At 41.3% G+C, this 11,862-nt stretch overlaps 1 pseudogene; it reads right to left on the bottom strand.

Annotated features, from left to right (window-relative positions):
• Nucleotides 1-4,425: 4,425 nt before the first annotated feature.
• LOC140900883 (protein pelota homolog pseudogene) lies at nt 4,426-5,593 on the bottom strand (annotated as a pseudogene).
• Nucleotides 5,594-11,862: the final 6,269 nt, after the last annotated feature.

The following is an 11,862-nucleotide window of genomic DNA, read 5'->3' as shown; positions in this document are numbered from 1 at the left end:
TGCTACAAGTGCAGGGGACTGGACTAGATGACCTCTTGAGGTTCCTTCCAGTTCTATAATTCTATGAAGAGAAGAATTTGTGCGGGTTGGAAAGCTAGGGGTTATGAATTGAATAGGGAGGAGAAGCAGAAAAAAAGGAAAGAGAGGAGCTGGGGGAAAGAAAAACTTAGACGCTAATCCTTTAAATATTTATTCACATGCTTAACTTTACTCAGATAAGCCCCATTGAGTTCAATGGAACTACTTACCTGAGTAAAGTTATACAAATGTGTATTTGCAAGATCAGAACCTATACATGTAGCAGAATGGCAAATATTATTTTCCTATTTTGTTGTACATAGGAAGTATTTTTGTAACCTCATTTAGGTCCTGATCCAGCAAAGTACTTAAGCATGTGTCCAACGTTAACCACCCGTGTAGTCCCGTTGATTCAGTATGCTTCAAGTTAGACACAGGCTAAAGATACTTTGCTGGATTCACGCTTTAGTAACTTATTTGCTCAATTTATCATTCCATTGAGAAATAATGTTTAATTTATATTGTTTGTTTATGGCTTTTCAAACAATTCTAGTCATATCCCTTTTCTCTCTTTAAAATAAGTACTAGGCTGTGAATCTCTTTCCCTGAACTATTTAGAAAACAATGTAAAATCTGAATGGACAATTGGGTATATTTATGCTAAAACTCATTAAAATGAGTTATAATTGTGCTTACACTCCTGTAGTTAATCCAATGTAACATTAGAAATACTTTTAGCAAATTCAAAATAGGTTAGAGATCTATACTTTGGGAGCTCACAAGTATGCAACAATGTGCAAAATCTGTATCTTGCATTTTATTTTATCCAACATATATTTCCAGATCCTCCTCCTCTTTTCTGGAAATGTTGTTTTCCTTTAGTCAGAAGGTAGATTACACACATCCTTCGGACACTGAAGTTCATATCTCTCCCTCCTATGGACTCTGGGGGGGGGGGGTTCTAAATAGTGGAGGAGGGAAAGGGGGGGAAGGGGGAAATCAATTTGTCTTACCTTCTACATGCATGAGATTTAAACTAACCAAGCAAGCAGGAGTCCAAAAGTCACTCCTGAGCTAAAGAAACTCCCAGATAAGAAAAAAATATTCTGATATATGTCCATAGGCATCTAAGGATTCACATTTGGTTATCCCAATTTTCAGACTGTAGTCCCAATCTCTCAAATAAATTAAATGAATGAAAATAAAGCTGAATCTAATTTTAGAGACTGTCCCAGAAAAACCCTGTAATTTTTGGAAGAACAGGTGGTTCACAATACAGTATCTGCTGAAAGATCCAAGTAAAGAGAAGAACGCTATGTGTGTCCAGTTCCCAAGATTTTGTTGTGTGACAATTTTGATAATGTTTCTAGAAACACCAGCCATTTTAAGTGATTGAACTGACCTTTTGTGGCCACAAATGTCTGGTAATAAACAAGTGGCAGGCCTACAAACCTGACGTACTTCCTGGGATCTGGCATAATACAGAGAACTGCCCTGTCAAAATTCAGAAGGCAGAACACAAACCCCGTCATCAAGGATTTTATGGGTTTGGATGCTGACTGAAACTTCACATTTGATCTTTGATAGCATAGTTTTATTTCTGGCAAGTGATAGTAGGAAAATAAACAGACTGGATGTTTTCAATTAATCAGAACCAATATTTAAAGCTAATTTAATATTTATGCTGTTGGAATACCTAAAATAGGGTTCAGATTGGCTCCATCGGTTTGGCTTTAAATAAGTATTGTGCACACAATGTGACAACTGATCCTTTTGAGATGATGGCTTCTAAAATATTTCTGTATAAAGGAAGAAAGGGTAAGCCATGGAGATTTATCTATAAGGCCCAATGTAATCAATCAATCATTAAAGCATATGCTTATTTTTAACTTCATCTATTTTCCCAGCTGAGGTTTATCAGAAATCCCCTAAAATTGAAAAAAAAATGGGGTTACAACACAGTTCTAGTAACCGTGAGGGAGTGACTATGCTAATAGTCTATGCTAATAGGGAGTGCTATGCTAATTGGTAGTGACTGTGCTAATACAATGTACAGTATTAAGATGGAAGTGATTATGTTAATATTGAGTTATGCCTCTGAGCATGCCTAATGAGAACCAGATGTTTCCACAAGCCTGAGCAGTCTTATAGTGAGCTAGGTGTTGATGCAGTTAATAAAATGCTCTTCCTTCTCTCCTGACAACCCAACCTTGTGAATACTTAATCAAAATTAAAGCATCAGTGAGTTTGTTAATTTCACATTTCTTTGAGACTGGAATTCAAGCTTGTTGCTGCAGAGCATCTAACAGATTGTGTGCTTACTATGGCCCTGATCACTTTCCTTGAATGGGATACAACATACCCCTTTTCTCTCTCTGTCTCTGTTGTGGCTTTGCAGATTGCAAGGTCTTTAAGGAAGTGACTGTGTCACATATGACTAATGCCTAACACATTTGGGGCTCTACCAAACAACTAATAATAAAAGCTGCTGAACTCTGCTCAGCTGGTGCCATTAGAACAGCTAATACACCCTTGGTGACGAGCCACTTCCAGATGTATTTGCTCACTCATCTGGTTCCTCAACACGTGGCCGGTGCATAGGCTGTGCCACAGGGACTTAAGCGGCACTGATAGCATGTGGCTTGTAGGAATAGGGGAAGGAGCAGTGAATGAGTAGCCTAGAACAGTCAACAGTACTGATACAAATTTGACGCAAACTCCCCAATTCCTCACTGCTACTTGTAGCTGTGGGGTACATGAGAGAAAAATCTGTTGGCCTTCCCTCTACCCGACAATAAGAAGGGACCACACATTTCATTCTCTCAACTCTTCATATACCCATACACTGAGTCCAAGAACGGGGATGTGCCACTTCATTTTCACATACCATCACTGCAAGAGGAAATAAAGCAGGCACATATTCGCTAACCTCTTATCCTTCCTACACAAACCATCAGAGAAGGAGGGCATGGGAAAAGATTGGTCAGGTTCTCCTTCAATTCAGCTACTCCTTGCTATCATAGCAAACTGTTACTCCACTACAGTTTTTGTGCCTACTCGAAAGGGGGAAGAGAGGAGTGTAAGTAAATAACAATTTAAGAGGAGAGAGAAAAGAGATTTAAAAGGGACCACTGGGGAAGCAAGTAGAGAACACAGAAAACAACAACATGGAAATGAGGATGCAAGAAGTGGGAAATAAAGAGAGAAAAGGGGTGGGAGAATCAGAAACTGTAACTCCAGCAACTGAGAAGTCCACAGTCAGTGTGGCACTACTGAGCTACCTCCCCTTGACCATTTCAGGCAAACAGAGGCAGCTGAGTGTCACTTGGGTAGTTACCCAGCAGGATAATCTAAAAGAGCAACTGTAAGGCAGGAATCCAGAAACCATCCTAATAAACCAAAGAGGAAAAAAATCAAGATGTTCCAGCTTTTCTATGCAAGATGGTATTTGTATTTCCCCTGCATTTATTGCTGTAGGCTTCTCTTGAGCAGAGACCACTGCTTTGCCACTATGTAGTAATTTTGTAATTAAGCAGGGACAAAAAATGAAACCACCTAACTTGTTTGGTCAAAAACCCTAAATCAAGGTCTGAATATAGATCTGTAGATATACAATTATTCCTCCAATCAGAGAGAAAAGGTTGCCTGTTCCACTAAATCAATCTTTAATCTCTCCATCATTTGAAATATTTTTCCATATCCAGATATTTTCAAAGTGAAATCATGTTCAGATTCAACTAACACTCTCCAGAGTAGCAGCCGTGTTAGTCTGTACTCGCAAAAAGAAAAGGAGGACTTGTGGCACCTTAGAGACTAACTCTTGGACGTTCCTGTTAACTGCTGGAAATGGCCTACCTTGATTATCACTACAAAAGGTTCTCTCCGCCCCCCCCCCCGCCCTCTCCTGCTGGTAATAGCTCATCTTAAGTGATCACTCTTCTTACAGTGTGTATGATAACACCCATTTTTTGATGTTCTGTGTGTATATAAATCTCCTCACTGTATTTTCCACTGAATGCATCTGATGAAGTGAGCTGTAACTCACGAAAGCTTATGCTCAAATAAATTGGTTAGTCTCTAAGGTGCCACTAGTACTCCTTTTTCTTTTAACTAACACTCTGGCATCCTCCATATTCCCTCACCACACAATATTTGCTGAGGAATGTTAAACTGTGTACAGTAAGCAGGCTGTAAAACATAAAGCACCTAATCTAGTGCTCTGAATTGGAGCCTCAAGTCATCTCTACATTAAACCATTTATAGTAATATTCAAAGAGTTCATGGCAATCTCTGTAAAGGAAAAACTGCATATGTGCAATTGCAAAGAGATGGTTTTGCTGATGAAATAGAAAGTGTATGGTGTGCACACATATTACAGGAAATTTTTATTCTTTCAGTTACTGTAATCTAAATAAAACAACCGGCTTTCAGGAGCCAATGGGACTTTGGTTTATTAATCTCCCCTTCTACACATGAATTTAATACTTGATTCTTACTTGGATGAGAACTATCTTCCTGGTCAGAAAGGTCTGGTACTGGGAATTGCAAAATGGCAGCCACCCCAGTCAGCTGGCCCAGTTGTTCTCTGGAAAGATGTAGCTTGGAAAATATCCTGACAATCCCTGTGTTATCGCATGCACTCTCAACAAGCCATACATATCTACTTCTTGCAGGGACATCCTGGTGCCAGAGAAGCTCATCGCTGATCAATAAAGTATCAATCGCCATTGATTCATTGGTCTTCTTCACATGCTTGATCCCATAAAAGGCTTGATCTGGTTCATGCTGTAACATCTGGTAAAAGTCTTCCAAGGCTTTAACCTCACCAGCTTCTCTAGTATCAGAGAGGAGACTAATTATAGTCTAGTATATTTTTGTCCAGAAGATGAATGAACCTGCAAGAACTTGGACCTATGATCCAGCAGCAGCTTGTTTTCCATCTTCTTCACCTACTGAAACGTGTAATAACAGAACTGCTCTCTCACAAAGCCCGGATTGGCAATGAGCACACACTTCACCACAGCAAAGTTCATGTACCATTAGATCCTTGAATGACATTCTCATAGAACCCCTCCAAGGCCTTGTCATTCAGGGAGCAGTTATCCCTCCTCTTCCTGGGGATGTTCATTTTAACCTTGGCTTGCCGGAGCCTCATGCTGGGAGTTACCAGGTAGATGTGAGCATCACTACTGCCACCACATGAGCAGTGCACGTTGGGTCACAGGCTTCCTTTATCTTCTCTCGCTCCACATTGTCCCAGTGCTTCTTGACCAAAGTGAACTTGGAGTTGCGTTCCAGCTCCATGGTGTGGAAGGCCTCCATCTTGATCTATTAATTCTTCTGGATGTTTGTCCCTTTGACTTGCAGCTGGCATGCCTGGGAGTCAAAATCAATTGTCTGCACACAGATGGTGACAGTGGTGTGAATGTGGTAGCTGCCTGGTTTGTCTGTCTGTACCTTCCTGACTGTGGAGGCCTTCAGGCTGTCTCGTACCTGTGGAAGGTTGTAGGTGTGCCACATGTCATGCCACCTGACCTGCGCTGTCCTTCTCAATATCTTTGCGGAGGACTTTCATGCTGCCCACTGTTTTGGAGGAGTTGGGTAATAATGTTCAGGAACTGCTTTGGGAATGTGGGCTCCTTCCTCTTTCTCAGGGAATGGGACACTACTCTGCACTTCACAGCTGGGATGAGGGGAAAATGCAAGCCCAAATACACTACCAGAGAGAAAAATAACTTGTAATTAAATATCAGAAATATTGATGAAGGATTCTATTGTAAACTCTACCAGCCGCATACTAAAAAGATACAGTAATTTAGTTATTAAAGATTATCTTTATTAGCTATCTTATTTACAGTATATAATTAAAACTTTGTGCTGGATACCTTTATGTAACCATAGCTATGATAGACGATCTGATTGGCCAGTAACCACCACAAGCATTACAGTTCAATTAAATGAATACTACTATGCTATACAGGCTTGAACCAACTCCTGTTGAAGTCTGTGGGAGTCTATACTAAGTTTAAGAGCAGTTGGCTTTATACACACACTTTGTACTTGGGGGGAAAAACATAACTCAGTGCTAGAAATATCATATCATACAAGTGCTAGAAATATCAAATATATTCTGTGAATGCACAAAAAATAAGTTAAACTAACACCATGCACAGTCAAAATAAATTGTCTCCACATAAATGATGACAATGGTGTGAATGCAGTAGGATGCACAGGATGTTGAAACAATTAAACAAGTACAATAAGTTAAATAGTGCTGTTTAATTTTCAGAAGTGCTGGCATTTAAGTTTATTAATTCAACTGGAGTTTTGGCTGCTAAATACCTCTAAAATTCAGGCCCATACTTTGAACCCCATCCCACTACCATTGCCCTTGCTATAGTTTTGTCACTATGTCATGGCGAATCTAGGAGATTGTACTTTTCTCCTATCAAACATAGCTCTCTGCTGGGGTGTGTTCACAGGGTCCCCCAGAGGTGTAGGTTTTGGCAATACCCCATTGAGATGCATAGGGCAGTTCATCCCTCTCAGAGCTATTGTTTCCTTTCTGTCTGCAGACCCAGGCAGATGTCATTGGCTCAGTTATGTTTTCATGCTTTTCTTTGTAATTATTAGTGCTTGGAACTTAAAGACAAAATTAATATGAAAGCTGGATTCTTAAGTAACTCTAGGAGCTGTATCATAGAAACAGTCATATAGTATCTATGCCTTAATCCAGCCCTGCTACAGACTCTAAAAAACACACAGGGAACAGATCTTTGGAGAATGGTGGTTCCATTTATTTAATAATCATTCTTCAAAAAAAAAACAAAAAACCACTCGAAAATAAATACAAAACAAGGAGCAATAATACCCTTCTAGATCTGTTAGTGATGCCATCAACTCCAGTAGGAGAAACACAGGACCCCAAACTGTGGCAGATTTAAAAAGGAACAAAACTTTTAGTTTATTTTTTTAATTTATTCAGTGTTTGCAGTGTCCTTAATTACAAATAATTTAGGATTTACGCAGATATGTTTGTTTACATTTGAAATAGCTGTTCAGTTCACCCTTAACCTTTAGGGCTCTGGAAAGTCTTTGTCTTCAGATCTTGATGGTGTCTAGCTGGGCTTTTGGGAGGCAGTTTAGATCCAGGTATGGACTCACAGGTGATGCCACTCCAACTCCAGAACTGATACTGATCCCAGAGCAGTTCTATGTTCCAGAAACAGCTTGGAATATAAGAGCAAGTAGCTCTCTGACCACTGAGAGAAGGGCACTTTTGAAGTCCACAGCAGGATCTGTAAGTGGGCTTATTTTAAAAATCACCTATAAAAAGGAATACTTTTGACTGGTGCCCCTTTTGGGGGATATATAAAGAAGGAGCTTCAATTTGTCCTCTCTCCCCAAAAAGATGTTAAAAATTATTGAAAATCCTGGTCCTGTCTAGACTAGAATATTCTGATTTTAAGAGAAGCGAGGGGCAGAGGAGGACTAGAAGAGGGAAATCTGAGCAACCGAGAAGGTAAGGGATATATAGTCAGACTCTTTAAAACTCCTCAGATTTGTTTTTGCTATCACCTATTTAAAACCAGTAACTAACATTTTGGATAAAGGGCATCTTTGCTAAAGATTCCACATCCCCACCCCTTCAAGTGAGTTGTTAGAGATCACAATAAGAACCACAAGGTCATCAGGAAAAAATTGAGAATGCTAGACTTGACATGTCTAACTTTTCTAAGGTTAAAAAACCCAAGCAAACAATCAGGAAAAGAAAGCACAAGCCTGTATTTTTAAAAGTATTTTCAAGGGCATTTCTTTTAAGAGAAGAGGTCATTTATTTCTGGTCATTGGCCTTAGAAATCTTATCTCATCCTTAGGGCTGTGTGGGATGAGAAAAAAAAAACACATCTATTTAAAAGAAAGAAGCAAGTCTTCTGGAAAATCTTTAATAATTTCCTCCTCGGGTGGAATACAGAAGCCTATTTTTGCTAAACTTGTCTGAAATAATTCAGAGTCAGTTTTGCTGTAAGACCCACCATATCTTCCAGAATCAGAGTAAATCCACCAGAAATATTTTCCCATTGAATTGTTTTTACACTTGCTAATTTACCCCACCTGGTTAAATTAACAAAATCACTCAAAGGGAAAAAAACTGTTTACCGCACATTTCTTACCTCTTTTAAAAGGTAGATCAGCAAAAATAACTAAGGGCCTGGAGTAGGCTGAGGTGGTTACAGCTTCAACCTCCATGTGTAGCTTCTCTCATCTCACACAGTTGAATTTGTTCTGAAAGCCTCTTAAGGGGGCAGGATAAAAAAGAATTATTTCTAGGCTAACAGAAAAAAAATCTATTTGAGCATAAGCTTTCGTGAGCTACAGCTCACTTCATCCGATGAAGTGAGCTGTAGCTCACGAAAGCTTATGCTCAAATAAATTTGTTAGTCTCTAAGGTGCCAAAAGTCCTCCTTTTCTTTTTGTGAATACAGACTAACACGGCTGTTACTCTGAAACCAGAAAAAAAATCAACTTTCCAAATCTAGTTAAGTTTATATTTTTAACAAACTGTGACAGCTGCCTATTGTTCCCAAGATTTACAGCATCATGAGTTGTTTGCTTTCTCACACAGTAGAGGCAGAATTATTGGGACTATACATACAAATAATAAAGGTACACATGCTCCCCTGTGCTGCTTGCAGGGAAGAGGATAGTTCAGGCACTAGGTCCCTAGCCTGCACTCTAAGAGATCCAGGTTCAATTCCCTGGGCTGTAATGGATTTCCTGTGTGATATTGGGTAAGTCACTTAGCCTCTCTATGCCTCAATTCCCTCTTTGTAAAATGGGGATAAAATGTTTCTGTACCTCACTGGGGTATACTGAGAATAAAGACATTAAAAATTGTGGGGCACTTTGAGATCCACTGGTGAAGAGTACAGTATAAAAAAATAGGCATTATTATTACGGATGCACAGATTTGCAAACAACAAACAAATGGTGCTGGTGCTTTCAGAAAGGAAACCACCAATATTACATGTTACCCCTTTCCTCAGTTAAGAACGGATATAAATAGCTGCACAGAGGAATCATAGAATATCAGGGTTGGAAGGGACCTCAGGAGGTCATCTAGTCCAACCCCCTGCTCAAAGCAGGACCAATCCCCAATTAAATCATCCCAGCCAGGGCTTTGTCAAGCCTGACCTTAAAAACTTCTAAGGAAGGAGATTCTACCACCTCCCTAGGTAACGCATTCCAGTGTTTCACAACCCTCCTACTGAAAAAGTTTTTCCTAATATCCAACCTAAACCTCCCTAAACCTACTGCAACTTGAGACCATTACTCCCTGTCCTATCCTCTCCTTGTCCACTGAGAATAGTCTAGAACCATCCTCTCTGGAACCACCTCTCAGGTAGTTGAAAGCAGCTATCAAATCCCCCCTCATTCTTCTCTTCTGCAGACTAAACAATCCCAGTTCCCTCAGCCTCTCCTCATAAGTCACGTGTTCCAGACCCCTAATCATTTTTGTTGCCCTTCGCTGGACTCTCTAATTTATCCACATCCTTCTTGTAGTGTGGGGCCCAAAACTGGACACAGTACTCCTGATGAGGCCTCACCAATGCCGAATAGAGGGGGACGATCACGTCCCTCGATCTGCTCGCTATGCCCCTACTTATACATCCCAAAATGCCATTGGCCTTCTTGGCAACAAGGGCACACTGCTGACTCATATCCAGCTTCTCATCCACTGTCACCCCTACGTCCTTTTCCGCAGAACTGCTGCCTAGCCATTCGGTCCCTAGTCTGTAGCGGTGCATTGGGTTCCTCCGTCCTAAGTGCAGGACTCTGCACTTATCCTTACTGAACCTCATCAGATTTCTTTTGGCCCAATCCTCCAATTTGTCTAGGTCCCTCTGTATCCTATCCCTGCCTTCCAGCGTATCTACCACTCCTCCCAGTTTAGTATCATCCGCAAATTTGCTGAGAGTGCAATCCACACCATCCTCCAGATCATTTATGAAGATATTGAACAAAACCAGCCCCAGGACCGACCCCTGGGGCACTCCACTGCTGCCAACTAGACATGGAGCCATTGATCACTACCCGTTGAGCCCGACAATCTAGCTAACTTTCTACCCACCTTATAGTGCATTCATCCAGCCCATACTTCTTTAACTTGCTGACAAGAATACTGTGGGAGACCATGTCAAAAGCTTTGCTAAAGTCAAGAAACAATACATCCACTGCTTTCCCTTCATCCACAGAACCAATAATCTCATCATAGAAGGCGATTAGATTAGTCAGGCATGACCTTCCCTTGGTGAATCCATGCTGACTGTTCCTGATCACTTTCCTCTCATGTAAGTGCTTCAGGATTGATTCTTTGAGGACCTGCTCCATGATTTTTCCGGGGACTGAGGTGAGGCTGACTGGCCTGTAGTTCCCAGGATCCTCCTTCTTCCCTTTTTTAAAGATAGGCACAACATTAGCCTTTTTCCAGCCATCTGGGACTTCCCCCATTCGCGACGAGTTTTCAAATATAATGGCCAATGGCTCTGCAATCACAGCCGCCAATTCCTTTAGCACTCTCGGATGCAACTCGTCGGGCCCCATGGACTTGTGCAGGTCCAGCTTTTCTAAATAGTCCCAAACCACCTCTTTCTCCACAGAGGGCTGGCCATCTCCTCCCCATGCTGTGATGCCCAGCACAGCAGTCTGGGAGCTGACCTTGTTAGTGAAGACAGAGGCAAAAAAAGCATTGAGTACATTAACTTTTTCCACATCCTCTGTCACTAGGTTGCCTCCCTCATTCAGTAAGGGGCCCACACTTTCCTTGGCTTTCTTCTTGTTGCCAACATACCTGAAGAAACCCTTCTTGTTACTCTTGACATCTCTTGCTAGCTGCAGCTCCAGGTGCGATTTGGCCCTCCTGATTTCATTCCTACATGCCCGAGCAATATTTTTATACTCTCCCCTGGTCATATGTCCAACCTTACACTTCTTGTAAGCTTCTTTTTTATGTTTAAGATCCGCTAGGATTTCACCGTTAAGCCTAGCTGGTCGCCTGCCATATTTACTATTCTTTCGACACATTGGGATGATTTGTCCCTGTAAGCTCAACAGGGATTCCTTGAAATACAGCCAGCTCTCGTGGCTCCTTTCCCCTTCATGTTAGTCGCCCAGGGGATCCTACCCATCCGTTCCCTGAGAGAGTTGAAGTCTGCTTTCCTGAAGTTCAGGGTCCGTATCCTGCTGCTTACCTTTCTTCCCTGTGTCAGGATCCTGAACTCAACCAACTCATGGTCACTGCCTCCCAAATTCCCATACACTTTTGCGTCCCCCACTAATTCTTCCGGTTTGTGAGCAGCAGGCCAAGAAAAGCTCCTTCCCCCCCCCCCCCCCCCCCAGTTGGCTCCTCTATCACTTGCACCAGGAAATTATCCCCTACGCTTTCCAAAAACTTCCTGGATTGCCTATGCACCGCTGTATTGCTCTCCCAGCAGATATCAGGAAAATTAAGGAGGCCAAGGTCTTCATTGGTACTACAAAACCCATAAACAATACTCCATATTCTTAAGCATCTTCTACTCGCACATTTTCTATTAACACCTATCCAGACAGAACAGCACGATCGACCCCCGCGCCCCCAATAAGGGTGCATCATTCTGGAGTGCGGATAAGAGACGGATCTTTATTTCTCCACCCATGTCCCACAGCATTGTCAGCTTTCATGATTTGATCACAAGTCTTGTGATATTTGCTGTTTCTTCTTAAAGTTCAAGTTTCTGGAATTTTGACCATATAAGTTTTCATTAAGAAATTAAGTTTTCTAGCTGAGAAAATTGGTAACTG

Source organism: Lepidochelys kempii, chromosome 1 (genome assembly GCF_965140265.1).
Source record: "Lepidochelys kempii isolate rLepKem1 chromosome 1, rLepKem1.hap2, whole genome shotgun sequence".
Classification (NCBI taxonomy): domain Eukaryota; kingdom Metazoa; phylum Chordata; order Testudines; family Cheloniidae; genus Lepidochelys; species Lepidochelys kempii.
This window is presented reverse-complemented; position numbering and strand designations above follow the sequence as displayed.